General features: G+C 48.1%; 1 pseudogene across 1 annotated transcript in view; it reads right to left on the bottom strand.

Moving 5' to 3' along the window:
• The window catches only part of LOC149344673 (uncharacterized), a 106,946-nt pseudogene extending 89,537 nt beyond the window's left edge, over nt 1-17,409 (bottom strand). The window contains exon 1 of the transcript XR_016282779.1: nt 17,290-17,409. The product of XR_016282779.1 is annotated as an uncharacterized LOC149344673 (transcript). The remainder of the gene's footprint in view (nt 1-17,289) is intronic.
• Nucleotides 17,410-17,747: the final 338 nt, after the last annotated feature.

The raw sequence follows: 17,747 nt of genomic DNA, 5'->3' as shown, positions 1-17,747 counted from the left end.
CCCTGCCGTTTGTTACGCTCCCAGATGTGTCAGGGGCTGAAAGCGTATTCTGCAGACTGCTCTGCAACAATACTACTGTCTGTGTAGGCTGTCTGTATAGGAGCCCCTCTTCAGGAGATGAGTGCATTTCTGTCATTCAGGACTTCCTTCAACAATATGCTTGCAGCACTAGAATCATTCTCATGGGTGACTTTAACCTTCCGGACGTGGACTGGATAACTATGCAACACACATCATCATCTTCAGAAGCTCTTTTTGACTTAATGCTCTCCTTTAATCTCCACCAAATTATCCTAGAACCAACGCGCAAGCAAGGAACAGCAAACAATATCCTCGATCTTATACTAATCAGTGATTACTTTCCAGTACACCAAGCGCAGACAGAAATCATCGAAGGCATCTCTGATCACAACATACCATTATGTTTGTTACCTCTAGACTGCTCAATAAAAAAACGATCTGATGTAAAGACAACACTGAACTTCGATAAGGCTGATGATGCCAGCATATTAACCTACCTCGCACATGAATTTGAAGCATTCAGTGAAATGGTCTCCGACCCCTCAATCAATATTAACAGGGTTTGGCTTTATTTTAAGACTATGGTTTCACACTGCATAACTAATCATGTTCCACTAAAAACCAAGCGTCCACAAAGAAACAGTCCATGGGTAACAAGGGATGTCATTCACGCTAAACGTCATGTGAAAAGGTTGCGTATTTCTATCAAAAATTATGGTTCATGTCCTTCTAAAACTACAAAACTAGCGTGCGCAATCGCAAAGTTCAGAGAGATAGGCAAACAGGCCAAGAAACACTATTTTAATGTAACGCTGCCTAACTTTCTGACAAACAACCCGCATAGATTTTGGAACCATTTCCGCCCAACTAAAAACACGTTATCCGACTTCTCTCCTGAGGCTAGAGCTAACAATGCTAATGCATACAACACGTTTTTTCACTCAACTTTCACAAAAGATGACGGCAATCTCCCGGACTTTTACGGCAATCAAACATCACGCATTGACCATTTAATCATATCAGATGCGGGCATTTTTAATCTATTACTCACGCTTGACTCTAAAAATTCACCCGGGCCAGACAATATCCCAAACGATTTCTTGAAACGATACGCAGAATGGTGCAGCAGATACTTGGGTCTGATATTTCGTAAACCTCTCTCATCATCAACTTTACCCGACGACTGGAAGAAGGCAAAGATTATACCAATACACAAAACAGGAGACACCACATTACCATCGAATTATAGACCAATATCTCTCACCAGCACGGCTTGCAAGATGCTCCAGCATATCATCCTTAAACACCTAACAAACATCCTTGATACTCACAATCTGTTATCATCAAACCAACATGGATTCCGTCATGGGCTATCAACCGTAACACAGCTTACAGAGGTTGTGCAAGACCTTGCATTCGCCATCAATAACTGTAGCCAGACTGACATTATATTATTGGACTTTTCTAAAGCATTCGATCGCGTCTGCCACAACAAATTAATAGCAAAGTTACGGGGTGCCATCGGGGATGGGGAAATTTTATATTGGATTTAGGATTACTTATCAAACCGGACACAATTCGTACTGTTTCAGACCATGGAATCTGCGACAGTACCCGTCATATCAAGTGTACCTCAAGGATCCGTGTTGGGGCCACTGTTATTTTTAGTTTTCATCAACGACATAACCAACAATATCGATTCTAACATCAAACTCTTCGCCGATGACTGCATTATCTATAAAACAATTAACAGCTACGAAGACCACATTTCACTCAGCGATTCATTGAACAAAATAACCGAATGGTGCAGAACATGGCAAATGACGGTAAACACGACTAAATCTGTTTGCATGACGGTAACAAGAAAAAGGCAACCTTATGATTTTCCGTACTTTGTTAATGGCAGAATACTGACGAAAGTGCACCAGCATAAGTACTTAGGCATCACACTAACTTTTGACCTCAGATGGGACGCGCACATTGCTAGCATAACCTCGAAAGCATTACGCAAACTATTTTTTCTTCGAAGATGTCTGCGCCTTGCACCCACATCGACAAAGCTTCTCGCATATACTACTTTCGTTCGACCAGTTTTAGAATACGCTAACACAGTTTGGTTCCCCCATTCAGTGACTAATGTAACAAAACTAGAAAAAGTACAGCGTAAAGCATTGCGGTTTATACACAACAAATATAAGCGCACAGATTCACCAACTAACCTCGCTGCTATTTCGGGTTTAGCGACGCTATCATCAAGAGCGCAACAAGCACGGCTAAAATTTTTGTTTCACCTGATGCACAACTACTACAAGATAGACGTATCAAAATACATATCTTTCTCGCAATCACGCCCGTCGAGGCATAAACACGCGCGCGCGATAACAGAATACTCATGCCATAACGACACGTTCATGTATTCGTACTTTCCCCTCGTGATCAGAGAATGGAATCGCCTTGATCCCTCATACATAACTGCAACCACATTATCTCAGTTCACGTCACGGATAGAATCCTTATCAATTAACGAATAAAGCAGTTTCACTGACATACTCAACCGCCTCTCATCACTTCATTAGATTGTTAATTAATCGTGAAGAAAGTCTCTTATTTTTTCCGCTGCTGTGTTCCCAGGTGCTCTAATTGAATTCCTTATGGCAATGCTCCACCCGACTCCTAGACATGTATTTTTCTTTTTCCTTGCTAATGTTTACCTTTTCTTTTATTTTGCTTGTTCCTTTCTGTTCACCTGTGTTTGATTTGTATTCACTTTTTTTTTAATTCCAGAGTGCACTGCTCAAATTTTTATCATGTTTGTCATTTTTGTTCGCCCACCTGCTATGGTCCCTGATGGTACTGGCAGTATTGTAAATAAATAAATAAATAAATCTGGGCCTGGTGCTGTCAGTTTACCAAGAAAAACCTGCTAATTTAGTGAAGCGTAATGTAACTGTTATATGGTTCAGGAGCACTGTCCATTGTGGGCAGTCTTTTACTTTGGACTGTGTCTTTGTAGTTTTAAAATGATGCTGCAGAAAGAGAAGAACTTGAAACTAGAAAAATGTTTAGCCAGAATCAGTGCTTCTTCTCTAATATTGCTCTGTGCACCTGGTGCTGTCAAAAAAGAAACTATAAATCGGGATTAGCTACCATTTATTGTGGGAACGTGTTCCCGCATTTATTTTATTTGGCTGTTAACAGACGCGGCGTAAGTGTGCCACGATTCCTTCTCGACAGTGCATCTGATGTGCGGAGCTTTAGCTCTTGCTGTTCAAAAATTATTAAAGGTGCCACCGCCAACGACGAGATGAAAATAATAAAGTTTAACCTGCAAGAAAACAGCTATTTCTTTTCCTTCATCAGGAACACTGAACAAAGAATGGTATATCACCAGAGCAGCCAACATGTCAGGAAGGCAGAAGTAATGAACGAACGAAAATGAAACAAGCCCTTCTCCTATATATAGAAGGAATCACAGAAGCCCTTGAGCGTACTTTCTACACGCACGATGCGAATATAGCGGGTGATACGGGCTGAGCTTGTCAACCTTAAAAACCATCTGCCTTGTGGCTCTTTTCTTGTGTCGTTCAGAATTGACTGCGTTGGTTGTTCATCATTCCACACAGGCGAAACAAAAAACTTCACGAGACTCCTGAGGAAACCCCGGAACAACGTGCGAAAGGAGAAAATAACAACACACTGACAACGGAAAAGAATGTATCAGCCGAACAACTCATCGATTCACTGATCATTTATACAACGCCTAACACACTTAGCAGGAACGATGGCACGTTATATGCTATCTATGCAAAGTCACTACAAATGCTTCTAAATGCTACAAAAACCCGGATACGTCCTCCGGTTGCCTCAATGTCAACAAGGGAGCCGTAGCGCTCCATAAACGTCACCCTTTTTTGACCACGCTCAGGGACCTGTGAACTTCATCAACCACGTTTCGAAACTAGGCATCCGAAATTCCTTTTCTTCTTGAGAAGGCTGATCTAGGACACTAGGGAAACTCGTAAATGGGTTTGACGCTCAGACGCACAGATTTCTTCGCAGTTCTAATTTCAGCGCACAGTTCGTATTCAACAAGGTTGCTGAACTTCAATGTATAACAAGCTTGAGCACTAATTTGATGGGCGGATACCTAAAGGAACATAGCGGACAAGAAATAGCTCGAATTCAACAATGTTGCTGAAGTACAATCTATAATAAGCTAGGGGACTAATTTTATGGGCGAATACCTAAGGAACATAGCGGGCAAGAAATTCTGACACCATTTACCAACCGATTATGAAACCTTGTGTTATTCGTACAATTCATCAGGCCGGTGTTGTGCCTGTGATATTAAGTGCTTTTCTACCACCCAGCTTGCTTTCTGAATGTCATGTGTTACAGCAGACTATGACAGGTTTGCTTGAAAATAAAAGACTGTTGATGCCACTTTGAACCGGCTCACGAACGGTTTTCTCTGTCTACTCATTATGTTTCAGATAACCTTTTGTAATTCGTTATTGCGGATCAGTACACTACGATATATAGAGGGAAGATTATTGTTCATAAGAGGTGCAGTAGTGTGAACCAAATGGTGTTCGGAAAATGTGCGGTTATAACAAGATATTGCTAAGGAGCTCATGTCGCAGAAATTCAGGCGCCGGTAACGTCTGTTACGGCGTGGTAACAGTACGCAATACAGATACAGCGGAATCCCTCCGCTCAAGTCTCGAGTGGCGCCATGGCGAGATTCTGGAGAAACGCAAATTCAGCACGTCAAACAAGGCGCGAATAACCTTTTCCGGAAAGCTGGAGCCGCGCTACGTACATTACGAGTGCATGCTACTCAACGTTTACAGCTCTCCCAAACTTCCAAACGTCACATTTGCAGACTTATTCAGTCGGGGCGTTAAAGGTGGCGAACAGGGACACCCTCATAATCGTTGGGTACTTTAATGCACCCAGCCCCTTATGGGGATACATACGTGAAGAAAAACGAGGACGCAAGCTGGCGGAACTTGCGTCAACGTTGGGCCTTACTCTTCACACGGACCCTGCACAACCCACTCGCATTGGGAACTCCGTGGCACGCGACACGTGCCCAGATCTCACCTTTACCAAAAATATTAGATATGCAGAATGGCACAACACTGAGGAAACCCTGGGTAGTGACCACTGCATTCTTGCGACCACAATCCGCACCAAACCCCTTACAAGACCTCACACTAAAGCAACCCTTCCAGACTGGACCAAATTCAGATCCAACTACACTAACCCTATAGCGGATCAAGGTTGCACTACCTGGTCACCACACCTCATCTGCCAACTCAAAGATACCGAACAGCACGTTCAGCTCTCAGAGGCGAACCCGGCGGTGGACAACCACCTCCTTCACCTCTGGGAGGCCCGGCACAGCCTCGTCCGCCGATGGCGCCGGCAGAAGCACAATCGGCAACTCAAAATCCGCATCGCGGAACTCACCCAACAAGCGGCAGAGTACGCGGCCCAACTCGCCGTCTCGAACTGGGTAGACCGATGCAACACCGCTGCTCGGCAAATGTCGAGCCGGAGCACGTGGCGCCTTTTCCGCGCCCTCATTGATCCGACCCAAACCCGCACCGAAACAGAAAAACATCTTCAACGAGCAATTCACGCCTTCAACGGAGACACAGCCAAATTGGCTGACGCGCTCCGAGACAAATATCTGTACACAAACTAGGATTCGCGTGGTCCGGCGTACTCTTATGCAGGTTCTGAGAACGCAGAGCTGGATCGAACGTTCCAGCTTCACGACCTCAAAGCGGCCCTGGCCAAAATGAAACGAGGGACAGCCCCGGGCAGGGAGAAGGTAACTGTAAAACTTCTCGCCAACCTACCCGAACCGGCCTACGAGCGGCTGCTCGAATACTTCAATGCCATCTGGACGGGAGGTACGTCTCTCCCAGTGGATTGGAAGACGGCTCTCGTCACATTCATACCCAAACCAGGCAAATCTCTCAACACTGACAACCTCCGACCCATATCTCTCACTTCTTGTGTGGGGAAGTTGATGGAGACCATGGTCCGTGACAGACTATCCACCTACCTAGAAACGCACAACGCCTTTGCGGACACCATGTACGGGTTCCGCCCACACCGGTCCGCACAAGATGTGCTGCTGCAACTTCATAGAGAGATTCTTGATCCCGTCGAGCACCCTAGCGATGACAAGGTGGTCCTCGCATTGGACTTGCGGGGTGCTTTCGACAATGTGACGCATGATATCATCCTCTCCCACCTGTCCCAAGTGAACTGTGGGTACAACACATTCCAATATATTAAGCAATTCCTTACAGATCGGCAATCATATATCCGACTACAAGACAGTGAACATGGCCCGTACCAACTTGGTACGCGAGGGACTAGGGACTTCACAGGGAGCAGTCCTCTCGAATCTTCTCTTTGATCTGGCCATGATGAAGCTCCCTACCCTGCTGGGTGAGGTCCCGGGTGTGCAGCATGCCCTGTACGCGGACGACATCACCCTCTGGGCAACACACGGTTCGGTTGGAGAAGTCGAGGCCAACCTGCAGCAAGCGGCGGCTATTGTGGACGATTATGCACGCCGCTGCGGCCTTGAGTGCTCCCCGAGCAAATCTTAATTCGTGCACATACGTCCCAATCCAAGGTGCACAACCAAAATTGCCCTCTCCCTGCTTAGTGGCCCGATACCTGAACACGATGAAATCAGAGTATTGGGACTCTACATACAATAGAACCGCAAGATTGACACCACGCTGAAGAAACTCCGCAAGGTGGGGGATCAGGTGGGCCGTATGGTTCGCCGGGTATCAAACAATCGAGGCGGGTTGCGATGCAAAGACGCCCTGCGGCTGGCCAATGCATTCGCAACCAGTCGAATCCTGTATTCGGCACCGTACCTCCACCTACGCAAATGCGATGAGAACGCTCTCGAAGTGATTCTCTGAAAAATCTATGAGAGAGATCTGGACCCCCCAATTGCAACTTCCAACCAACGTCTCCTCGGCCTGGGGATGACGAACACCTTTGGGGAGCTGCGCGAGGCTCATCTCAGCAATCAATACTTGCGGTTAAGCAAAACACGTGCGGGCAGTCGCCTACTGATCCGCCTCCACATCAATTACACAACCCAAGAGGAGAAGCGGGTATCCATGCCCGAGGCCTGGCGCTTCGCACTAAAGGTTCGCCCCCTCCCCAATAACATGACAAAAAATGCCCATGATGGTGTTGTATCGTAAGTAATGATAATTAGAATGAAACAGTACACGTAGCATAAGGTCGGTGGTGGTGGTGAAAATATTTATTACGAATGAGCAGGAGGTATGTTTGGATCAGCCCGTAAGGGACCGATCCTTACAAACACTAGGTGGAGGTCCCTAGTATGGGACCCCAGTGGCGGTTGCCGCCGCCCGGGCGCGCCCGACTAAGGCTTGTTGGGCCTGCAAGTCGCGGCAGCCGAGCAGGGTCGCCTCCCAGTCCTCCCGGGTTGGGTTGGGGATGGGGGGGAATAGCGGGGTTAGAGGGGCAGGCCCACACCATGTGATATGTGTCAGAAGACACTGCACTACAGTGGGGGCAGCTGCCGCTAAAGGAGGGGTCAAAATGTTTTAGCGCTGCCGGGCACAGCAATGTATTGGTGAGAAGGCGGAGAAGGAGCCGCTCATCCGCCTTCTTCAGGCCTTTACATGGGCTAGGGTAAAGGCGATGACAATTTTGATAATATGTTGTAATATCTTTGAATGTATAGACCGGATTAAAATCGGGCTCCTGATCGGACGGGGAGGAGAAAACAGCCCGGTGAGAGAGCGCGCGGGCGGCTGCGTCTGCTGCCTCGTTTCCTGCCAACCCCTGATGAGCAGGGGCCCATATGAGGTAACGGTGTGCGGGGTCCGTATCCCGTATGCAATTTTGGTATATTCGATAGGCTAGGAAGGGAGTGCAGCCTTGTTCGACGTTCCGACAGGCCCCTCGCGAGTCAGTGATTATGTATTTTGAATTGGAATGTGAGGCCGCGATAGCAATCGCGGCCTCTTCTGCTCGTGTTGCACTGCGGGCTCTGAAAGTTAGGCCGTTAACTGTGTTGCTGTTGTGAACTACCGCGGCCGTGTACCATCCCCCGTGGTGAGGGCCGGAGGCGTCCACGTAGTATACACCTGTTTTGTTGCCATAATATCGGGCTAGCGCTTGCGCTGGTGCCAGGCGCCGACCATTATGGTCTTCATGTGACATGTTTGCTGGAAGAGGCCGCACGTGGAGGGCACGTCTCCACAGTTCCGGGATGCGAAACCTGTCTTCCATTGGAGGGGTGTGTTGGATATGGAGTCGAGCAAGAAGGCGGCGAACCGACTCCGTTAGCGACAAGCGCGAGCCGATCTGTATTCTCCTACTTCGTCGTCTTCTCTACTCCCGTGCGCGCGAGTGCGTGCAGCGCACTTGCCACACTTCATCTTTATTACAGATGGTAGCCGCCTCGCGCGAGCGGAGGCCATTTCCAAGCAGTATGGCGCTCGACCAGGGGTATTTTACACGGACGCGGCCGGTCCACGCCATGGGGGTTGGTACACGGCTACCGTTGTCCACCAAAACAACCCAGTTCAGGGCCTCACCTTCCGTGCCCCCAACATTACATTCGCGGAGGAAGTTGCTATCGCACTTGCAGCTGCGGATCCAGCGTCCCGAGTCATTATCACCGACTCAAGGGAAGCTTGCCGCAATTTTGAACAGGGCCAAATTCCAGATCATGCCTTCCAAATTTTACACAGATGTGAGTACCGGGATTTCCCAACCCGGCGCACCATCATCTGGGCCCCAGCACATGCGGGGATAGAGGGAAATAAGGTAGCGGACACTACCGCCCGCGCGCTTAACCACCGGGCATCGCCTCTCTCGCCGCCTGATCCGGCTACTGATTTTAATCCGGCTATTACTTTTCGGGAGATCTCTCTCCTGTATCAAAACGCTCACGGCCGATACCCACCCCCCTCTAAAGGCCTCAAGAAAGCAGAGGAGCGTTGGCTACTTCGCCTCTACACCAACACGGTACTGTGCCCGGCAGTGCTCAAACATTTCAATTCGGCCTTTTCGGGCGAGTGTCCACACTGTGGGGAAGTGTTTGCGGACTCGTATCACATGGTGTGGCCATGCCCTGCCAATCCTGCTTTCCCACCCCACCCCCACCCCACCCGAGAGGACTGGGAGGCTGCCCTGCTCGGCTGCTCAACTCTCCAGGACCAACGAGCCTTGGTGACAAGAGCCCGGGCCGCCGCGGTGGCCACAGGGGTCCCGGACTACGGATCCCTCCTAGTGATTGTGAGAGCCGGGCCCTTCAGGCACGGTCCAAGCAATACCTCTCTTGTATATAGTATAAATAAATGTTTTACACCACCACCACCGCCGTTGAGCGTGATAGAAAAAAATTACGAGGAACTTTAGTGGCTAAAGTGGTTAAAGGCGAAAGCGTGAGTGCTGCATTCTGCTACGTGATTGTTCACTTCGCACTCTGTTGGTGCATTAATTGACTGCTAATTAATGACGCTTAATCTTTGCCTTTAGGAGTGGAACGCGACAGCGTGTTGTAGCGCTGCCAGGGAGTCCACAGAACGCCACCACCCGTTCGGCGCGATGCGTTGCCCTTTGAACGCAACGCTTTTCGAGGAACGGAAATGGCGCTGTAATTCTCTGTCATCTCGGTGGACACCTGAACCGCACCGTACAGGAGGGAGGAAGTGGGAGTGAAAGAAGGAAGAGGAAGAAGGGCCGTAATGAAGAAAATCAAAATTGCATTTGAGGAAAGGAAATTACGCAGTAACTGTCTCACATATTTCGGTGGACACCAGTTGAAAATTGTATTTGAGGAAAGGAAATTGCGCAGTAACTGTGTCCATATTTCGGTGGACACCCGTCAAAATTCGCGCGCAGTGACGTCGCGACTATTTATTTATTAATTTATTTATTTATTCATTTATTGATACTGCAGGCCAATAAACTGGCCCTAGCAGGAGGGGCAATACAGTAAAAAGTGACAATGCAAAACAACAATAAACACTAACGAAAAATAATGCTGGATGTAGCAGTGTTACTCAATCAATACATTCTGGTACCAGCACAATAACTAACAAAAACGTGAAGAGCGGCACACGAGAAATAACAAACAGGCGGGGAATTTGTACTCGAAACAACAGAACTGTTTTTGGAGAAAAAAAAGGCAGCACAGAGTGAAGAAGTTAGGAAAACATAGCAGATTGCGAACACTGCTTTTGTTTCAGTTAGTTTATGGAAGAAAGATGTTTTTCCAGCTCTTCTGCAAAGTTTTGCGACTGCAATACCTCGACAGGTATAGAATTCCATTCGTGTATAGTAGGCGGAAAGAAACTATTCATATAGGATTTTGTTTTAGAAAATATTGGCGTAAGTGAAAGGTTATGTCTGTGTCTTGTCTGGCGTGAACTTAGAGGTTTTACGCTATGAGGCCGCTGAAGTGCGCTTTTTCCATTTATAATGTTATGTAAAAATTGGAGACGACTTACCTTACGCCTGTTTTCCAGAATACTGATTTTATTTGCAAGCATTATTAAAGACGGGGAATCCTCTCTTTTATATTTACTAAATATGAATCTGATAGCCTTCCTTTGAAGACGCTCTAAATTCATTATATTCTTTTTAGTATGAGGATCCCATACAACTGCTGCATACTCCAATTTCGAACGGACAAATGTGTTGTATGCTAACATTTTTTTATTTACAGGTGCGTTTCTAAGTTTCCTTTTCAAGAACCAGAACTTGCGCAACGCTGCTGAACATGTAATAGAAATATGGCTTGACCAAGAGAGTTTATTATTGAATGTGACAGCCAAATACTTGTATTTTTCAACCAATCCGAAACGCGGACAAATTTGCTAACACGTCTTGGTCACGACAGTATGAGCCCTTAAAGGCCTTAAAATCCACGAAAAAAACCCAAGAGAGCAACTTAGAAGGCAGGCGGGCCACCTGTGTCCCGCAACCCTGCGGCGTCGTCACAGCCTGCCCACTGGATAGTGAGAAAACTGCGCGCCGTGGCAGGTGGCAGCTAATGATTGGCCGCGAAGAGCAACCATGGTCGCACAAGCCCCACCAATGGCATCACCTGCCATCGCACGGCAGTGGCGCATTACTTTACTGGTGCACCATTGTGCCAGGAATGGTATGGGACCTGCCAGGGATGTATAAATGCTGTCGTGTCATACACTTAAGGCGGCGCTGAAGTGTCTCCTCAAATTTTCTCACGGTGCATGAACTCTTTCCCTACCGTGGGAGGATATCCGTATTTTGGGGTCTTTTTGTGAAACGTTTTTGGTGCAAGAACAATGATGCTTCAGTTAAATGCAAGACTTCAAACTGAAGCCACCTAAACATACCTTTGCCCCGCCGCGGTGGCACAGTGGTTACGGCGCTCGGCTGCTGACCCGAGAGACGCGGGTTTGATCCCGGCTGCGGTGTCTGAATTTCGATGAAGGCGAAATTCTAGAGGCCCGTGTACTGTGCGATGTCAGTGCACGTTAAAGAACCACAGGTGGTCGAAATTTCCGGAGCCCTTCAGTACGGCGTCCCTCGTAGCCTGAGTCGCTTTGGGACGTTAAACCCCAATAAACCAATACCAAACCTAAACATACTTTTATATATTTCGAGCTTTGTTGAAGTGTTTCATGTCTCATTATAAAATTTTATATGCGAATTCAAGGTTTTAAGACAAAATTTCAATAAAACTCGCAAACGCTGCTTGTGTTCAAAAAACATTTATAACTGTCGCATATACAAAGTATCCGCTCATCTTATAACAAATACTTCCGAAAACAACAAAGTTCTAGCTCGCACAGTTGTGTGGATAGGCAATCACTTATGGCACGCCATTGGGCGAAACAATCAGTTAAACCCTTCGCATGACAGGCTCTATCTTATCCTGCCCACATAATGTGCAAACCTTAACAATGAGATGAATGCATCGAAGTCAATATCATTTTCCAAACGGCGATGAGTTGCAAAAAACGAGCCCGTTGTCTGAAACTAACGGGGGCTCTGCGAGCGATGTTCTGGGCACCATGAGGCAGCATCCCCAAAGCCATTACTGCTTAATTCGCCGACAAAATCATCAATGGACTCAAGTGAGTCAAGAAATTTGCCGCTTTTGAGGGTGCGTCCCGAACTGTCCCAAGCGGCCATTCTCATCTTCCACACCTGCGCTGTTTAAACAAACGGTTCGAAAATCAGGACGACAAGAAAAAAAAATACATAACACAGAGAAAAAAAGGGCTGCTTTCTGGCTTCAAGGCAGAAAGATAAGCTTTGTTTAAGGACGGTGCAGAGGTGTTTGAAATTGGCGTTCGCATCCATCATTAACGGGCTGACAGTAGCGAATGCCTGTGGTACGGAAAACAAAATCGCATAGGCTCTCCCACGCGACTAACACTCTCAGCGCAAATAATTATGAGATTTTGTTACAGCCAACTATGACTCGATGTGTTTCATCACTTGTGTCCTACTAGTGCTTTAATGATCATTTGGCTGTACTTTGCAGCATAAATACCACTACGCTGGAAAGCTACTCCCCTAAGAAAAAACAGTGGACAGAAAACTACAGTTTATAGCGCGCTATATTGATGTTATCGTATCGATGTTATCAGAAAAACGTACTCTGCGGAGTACGAATTTCTGAGCAATAATGTTCGTGCTAGGCGATAAGTCAGGGCTGCGATAAGGCACGTGGTGTATAAATGTGGGCGTTGCCTGAGACTATAAATGTATGTGTTTTTTGCGAGCAATAAATAGTTGGAAGTTGGCGCCTGTCCGTTGTCTCCTCGTCTCTTTTTGTGTCGTGAAATCATTTGCGCCTAGGTGGCTTTTTTCCAAGTTTCAAGCTGTGGTCATTATCGCAACGCTTGCACATGCAGCAACTAGCGCTGAAAAGGAGCAATGAGGACAGTCCTTGCATGTCAAATTTTAACAAGGAGAACAAAAAAAAAAGAAGCCTTCGTAAGCTTTCCAAGATTTTTTGCAAAGGGACTTGTCTTCCTCTAGATCACTACGGTTGTCGGAGCTAAGGCGAGGAAGAACCATCTCTGACCGCGTTAGAGGTTCGAACTTTTTTTATTGCGCTGCTCGTGCTGCAGCGGCCTTGCACCGACCTCTTCTTCCTGGTCCGGTGCCATGCCGTGGCCTGTGACCAGATCGCGGCGTGAGGGTCGCATAGGACTGCTCCCCCCCCCCTCCCCCGCCCCCCGTAGAGCGGACGCCACAGAATGTGCCCAGTGGACATCTTTGGAGGAGGCCGCACAAAATGGTGGCATTGTCAAGCGAGAGTGAATACAGGTACCACGGACATAGGAGCGGCAATGTACGCCGGTTGTATTTTGTCAGCAGACACGACGTCTTCATGGCCGTTAATGTCGACCTTGAAGGTCTTCGTGGTACGGTGGACGACGCGGAATGGTCCATAGTAGGCCGGCGTTAGGGGTGAATGGACGTGGTCACGGCCTACCTTGAATGGCCTTGACTTGACTGTCGAGAGGTCGAATACCTTGTCGACTGAAAAGATGGCCTAGGAACTCCATGGTACTGACACCGAAGGATCACTTGTTCGGGTTAATGACGAGCCCATATTCATCAAGGTGGTGGAAGATGCAGCGCAGGTGAGTTTCATGCTCAGAACCGCATGAGCTGGTGACGAGAAAATCATCGATGAAACCAAAGACGAAGTCAAGTCTGCGCGTAACCTCGTTGATGGTTCGCTGAAAAGTCTGTGCGACGTTGCGCAATCCAAAGGCATCCTCACATACTCAAAGAGACCGAATGGCATGGTAATGACCGTCTTCGTCATATCAGCGGGTTGTATGGGAATTTGATGGTAAGACTTCAATAAGTGAATCTCACAGAAGCTCATGCACCTAGTCAGGTTTGATGTGAAGTCCTTATTCTGAGGAAGTGGGTAGCGGTCTGGTAAAGTGTGAGCATTGAGGGCGAGGTAATCTCCACATGGTCTCTAGTCGCCGGATCATTCTTTGGCACCTTTTGGAGTGGCGATGCCCAGCTGCTCGAGGAAGGACGCACAATGCAGAATTCAAGCATCTGTTGAAACTCATGGTTAGCGACGTCGATGCGTTTTCCAGAGAGGTGGTAAGGGAGTGCACTGGTGACCCTTTAATGTGGGGATTCGTAAGGTTGGGGAAATCAGCAAGGACTTTCGCGTACGGCGAAATTGGGACGAGAGCTCGGAGGTCCGTCGCCGTCGCGGTGGAGAGTACGCTACGCCGCTGACGGAGAGGCGCATGCGAAGATCTATGAGGCAATGAGCTGCATGCCGACCGCGACGTTGAAGAAACTGAGGAAGTCAGCGCAGAGTACAGCTTGCGAGACGTCAGCGACAAAGAAAACCCAACTAAACGTGAGCCGCAATCCAAAGTTAAGCGTAAGGGACCGTTGGCCGTAAGTGCGAATGGGGGAGTTGTTTATCGCTTATAGCGAAGAGGTCTGTTCGTTGCGACGGTGACTTACCCAAGACAGCGCTGGGACACTGACTTGTGTTACCGTGCCGACCAGGAAATGAGCGCCAGTGATCTTGGCCGAAACGTAAAGAGGCGGCATGTCCATCCACCAGCACCACACAGCTGCCGTCAGTGGTCGGTCGCAGCGTTTCCCGTCCAGGAGCACGGGTGGGGGCCGAGCTGCCGAAGGTACGAGGGTAGCAGCAGACATCCGAGGGCGAAGTGTCGGGCCGCATGTCGGATGTGGAAGGGGGGGGGGGGGGGCTCCGGGAAGTACGAAAGTGCCAGGGAGCTGCGGCGTGAGCTGAACTCGGCGGAAAGCGGCTTGGCAATGGTGCGAGAACGTTGAGCCACCTGACAATTCTATGCTCGCAAGCTGGGAGGCGGCGGTAATAGCTGGAGGCACAGAGGTCACGCCGCTGAGGTTGGGGTGCAGTGAGTAGTCCATAACACAGTCAGCGAGTTCGGTGAGCTTGTCCAATAAGACAATGAGAAACAATTGACGCAGAGGAATGTCCTGCTGAGCTGCGGGGTCTCCAAGCAGCTGGCACATTCGATGGAGGAGCTACGATGGACTGCTGTCACCGAGCTTTATAATTGTGAGCAGCTGCTGGAGTCTGCTGCTCTCGGACGCTGATTTGCAGCCGACAAAAGCCGTTCTCAACGTGTCGTAGGGGCGAGGCCGTGTCCGGTGAGGTGATGACGTCTGCTCATTCCTCAGCGACGTCATTAGGCAAGGGGGACACGAGACGGGGGAACTCAGTCTCATGGCTGGTCATGCGCCGCCGCTGGAAATGCGCGTCAACTTGCGGGATCCAGGCGCGGTGGCTACTGGGCCAAAATGGCGGCAGGTTGAGTGCTTCGAACGCGGCCAACGAAGCGCCGCGAGGCGGAGCGTCCTGGGGTAGGTCGCCACTTGTAGTAATGGCGGCAGAGCCCGCGCAATGCACGTAGGAGGGTGAATGCGTCTTCGATGCCGGGTCGCCAAATCTGTCGGAGCTAAGGCGAGGAAGAACCAGCTTCGCCAACGTTGAGGGTCGAATTTCTTTCTTTTATTGCACTGCTCGGGCTGCAGCGGCCTAGCGCCAAACTTTTCTTCATTGTCCTGCGCCGCGCCGTAGCCTGCGACCAGAGCGCGGCGCGAGGGCCGCTACAAGGTCATCCTTGGCTACATTTATACAAGCCCCTCCATCCGAGGAACAAATAGCAATGAATGGGTTGAGGGCAGCAGTGCTGCGGCGTTGGATGAAGAGATAAGAGGGTGTGCATTGGTCGGAGCAGAGAGGCACTCGCTTGTACTCGGTTTGTTTCAGATATCTGCTTCCTCCGGTATTTGCCTATTTTTCGATAAAACACACGCCCTTTAGCCAAATGGATTCCTTGCACATTTTGCAGGATAAAAGCATCTCCCATCCATTCCAATTAGTCCTGCTGCCCTGTGCTAACTGCGGCTGCTCTAACCCTGCAAACTTCTTAATCTCCTCCGCTCGTCCATATTTCTGCCGCCCTTCTATCCGTGCCTTCTCTTGGAATTCAGTCCGTTATCCTTAACGGCCATCGATTATCTTGCTTTAACATTACATGCTCTATCCAAGCCCATTTCTTCCTATTTATTTCCACTAGCACTCCATTAACCTGCGTGCGTTCCCTGACCCATGCTGTCCACTTACTGCCTCTTAAATTTAAACCTATTGTATTTCTTTCCATATCTCGCTGCGTTGTCCTGAATTTAAGTTGAGCCCTTTTCGTTAACCTCTACGTTTCGGCCACATATGTGCGTACCGGTGAAATACAGATGTTATATACTTTTCTGTTCAAGTACATTGGTAAACTGCCATTCGTTTCTTGAGCATGGCTTTCGGTATTTTGGTGGTAAGTTATCTATGTTTCTCACTACATGTAGCTAACAGATTCCAAGCAGTAGCAACGGGCTGCCATGTAGTTTTTGATTATTGAACGATGCAGGCTGTCCGACATCCTTTTCTTGTCTCTTCTTCCTTCCTACAGATCCCCGCACCTTCCCTCCTCCTGGCCGCCTACGAGCCTGTCTGAAGAATCTAGGCACGCTGGACCCATTCCTGTTTCATTTTCACTTCGTCCTTCCCAATTCTTAATCCCTCAGGGGCGTCTTGCGTCTAAAAATCACTTTTGCCCGCCCATCATTTGTGCCCCTGCTTTTTTTCTCTCTTTTAATTGGTTTTTCTTAAAATTTCTCTTGGGCGTTGGCCCCTTTTCTTTTATTTTTTAATTGGTTCGCCTGCGATAACCTTTAGTTGGGTGCGGGCTTCGTCTAGAATTTTTTTTATGTTATTTCATTTCTTGATAGTATTACAATAAAAGGACCAATGTGCTTATATGGATAAAGAAGTTTAAACAATGAATATCAGCGTTCAATACAAACCATGCACTGGGAGAGCATCAACTGCGACAACTGACATGACTCGTACGCGAATAAAGGAATTGATGCTGAGTGAAATGTATTGCTTCTCACAGAGATTATATAGAGTAGTACGTTTGTAGAGAAGAATAGTTTCTCTACAAGAATGTAGAATCTGAACGACGTAAGTGAGTCAATAAAAAGTTCTACCAACTTTTCTATCATTTTCGGTACAAGAAGCCTATAAACCAGACGTGTTCCTTCCAAATGAAGTGAGGCACACTAAGAAACATCTTTTCAGCGTTAGGTTTCGGAGAGGCGTAATATGTTGCAATCCGGATATCATGCTGGTCCACTCACTGAGGCGCTCGTAGCAAAAATCCATCGGCCTTACTTCGAAGGGACGTTCCTGTGGTGCGGAAAAGGCAGCAGTGAAGGCTACCAGAACTATTTCGAATCTCATCTCTCCAAACAGCCGGAATAAAGAAACTTCGTATCACAGTGAGCTTTAGAGACGCTCTTTGGGGCCCAATGGTTGTCCTTCCATGTGCATGCCAACGAAAAATGAAAATGCTTTGCGTCGAGAGAAAAGAAATCATACTATTCAATCATTAGTCAGGTCGCCGGCGAGCATCGGAGCGGCGTAGCGCACCTTCGAGGGGTAGACGCAGCTGCAGAGGCAACGTTGGCCGTCTGGAAACATTGCATCGTTCTTCACCAGCATAGCGCTTCGAAAGAGGATGCCCGGTTTGGCGGTACAGCTGGTGGGCGATGTGCTAACTTCGCCGTGCCTCTGCAAGCTATCTGTCTAAGAAAAT

This window comes from Amblyomma mixtum, chromosome 5 (assembly GCF_055824585.1).
Source record: "Amblyomma mixtum isolate Tamu chromosome 5, ASM5582458v1, whole genome shotgun sequence".
Taxonomy (NCBI): domain Eukaryota; kingdom Metazoa; phylum Arthropoda; class Arachnida; order Ixodida; family Ixodidae; genus Amblyomma; species Amblyomma mixtum.
The sequence above is the reverse complement of the archived record's forward strand: the minus strand, read 5'-3'. Positions and strand labels throughout refer to the sequence as shown.